At 36.0% G+C, this 2,091-nt stretch overlaps 1 pseudogene; it reads left to right on the top strand.

Annotated features, from left to right (window-relative positions):
- The first annotated feature begins 253 nt into the window (after positions 1–253).
- On the top strand, positions 254–352 carry LOC118927803 (U6 spliceosomal RNA; annotated as a pseudogene).
- The last annotated feature ends 1,739 nt before the right edge of the window (positions 353–2,091 follow it).

The raw sequence follows: 2,091 nt of genomic DNA on the forward strand, positions 1-2,091 counted from the left end.
GGAATAAGTAAAATCAATTTCTAATTTTTCAAATCCAGATTAGCATTCTAAAATTCATCAAGCTGAAATGCCCAGTATGCCACTGTTTCAAAGCAGAAAGGTTCTATGTGTCTCTTCCATTCATAGACTTATAAAAGTTTTTACCTGAATAGAATATAAGCATGATTTAATTCAGCTTCACATTTGAGCCCTGAAGTCTCTGGATTAAATGAATTATTAAAGGTCATAAAACTAAAAAGTGCCAGTTCAGTTCTTGCTGCAGTGGCATGTATACTAAATTTGGATACAGAGAAGATTGGCCTGGCCCCTGCACAAAGATGACACGCAAATTCCCGAAGCATTGCATGAAAAACAAAGTACCTGTTTAGACCCAAGAAGCCAACATTTTTGCCTTCCAGGTTGGTGCCCCCCTCCTAGATATAAAAGATGAGGTTTTACCTTAAGTGACAAATGAAGAATTTATTGGATTCTGTTAACTATGATGGTATAAAATCTATTCATTAATATTATGACTTTGAAATAGGAATTGTTTCAAGGAGTTACATGATTTTTAAGGTCCCTTCAAGCTTTGAAATTATTAATTTATAAAAAGAGGTTCTAGTTTGCACTTTAAAAATTGAATACCATATTTTTGCATAAATTAATGTTATAAAACTATGTCAGATATTTCCAAAAGAACAAATATAAATAGAGGAAAGAAGAGAGGGTTACGAGTCGGCTTCTGGTCTCTTGTTGATATTAATAAAGGTGATAATTTTATCTACAGATGAGCTGAGCAAAAGAGTTTGACTAATAGCATTCATCCCAAATCCTCAACTTTTTCTCTAAAGATTTGCTTCCCTTCCTTTCCTTACTTAAAACTTGGTTCTATCCTTGAATTATACCATCCACCCACCTACCTCCTAGACTCAGGGCTAAGAGTATGGTAGTGTCTTCACTCCCCATATATGTTTTCAGATAATTTCTCCTTCATCTTCAGACCATATATCCAGCCTCTAATTGCACATGTAGGTTTCCTAAAGGCACAGCAAACTCAGCTGCCCTTAACTCCCAAGCTTTCGCCATGCCACTGTCAAATCCACTCCATGTCCTATGCTCACTCTCCCGCTAAAAGGTGTCATAAGTGTGCAGTTGCCCAAGACAGAAACCTGGAAATATACCTGGCTTCTCCCTACCTCACTTGATTCAGTCAAAGTCAAATTCTGTTAAGTCTACTAGTCAAATGTATCTCTAAGCTGTGTGCTGCTGTCCAAACCCCTTGGCTTACATTAGTTCTACTTACCACTGGCTCCTCTTTGAACTGTGGCTATAGCCTTCCTTGCCTTTAGACTTGGTGAGGATTGCTCCAGTCTGTTTATCTTCTTGGTGACTATCATGTGCAAGAGATTTCTTTTCTTTCAGTATCCATATAGTTTCCATAATAGAAAATGAATCTCAGGATAACCGAAAAATTTGCTCACGCTCTTGAGTGTTACAGCCAGATATTCTGACTCCTTCTTAGGGTTACACTAACTTCTAGATGCCCCTTCTGCAGGTCTGGGAATATGCACACCCCTGAAGAATAAGCAGTGAAGAATTGGGGCTTAACCACAGGATTAAATGACAGAAGGCTCTCAATTTTTAAAACCTAACTGTAACATAATGTTCAGTTGTTCAAAGGACAAATTCTGAGTCATACAAATGGTATTTAGAGGCCATCAGTCTACAATGTTACTACCTTTTGAGAGACATAACTTCACTGTGTATGATTTATTTCTACTTTCCAATATTCTCACTTTATTATCATTATAAATCAAGCTTTTTTTAAAGGACTTTGATTGTTGCCTATGGAGTCAAATAGAAAGAAATTATAATCAAATCAGGGTAAATATCTTAACTATTCTTAATTATTCTTTTCCCAGCTTGGAATTATTTCACAATATGACAGAGCATTTCAAAGTAAAAATATGTATGTTGGTCTACCAACAGGGACCTGCCCATCTTTATAAGGCCAGTTGGCTAATAATCAAATTTTAAAGTCAGTGAAAAGTAATCTCAAGTTCCACCTGATTAAAGATGAGGAGAATAAACAAAACAATGAAATAAATAGAA

Source organism: Manis pentadactyla, chromosome 16 (assembly GCF_030020395.1).
Source record: "Manis pentadactyla isolate mManPen7 chromosome 16, mManPen7.hap1, whole genome shotgun sequence".
NCBI classification, from domain to species: domain Eukaryota; kingdom Metazoa; phylum Chordata; class Mammalia; order Pholidota; family Manidae; genus Manis; species Manis pentadactyla.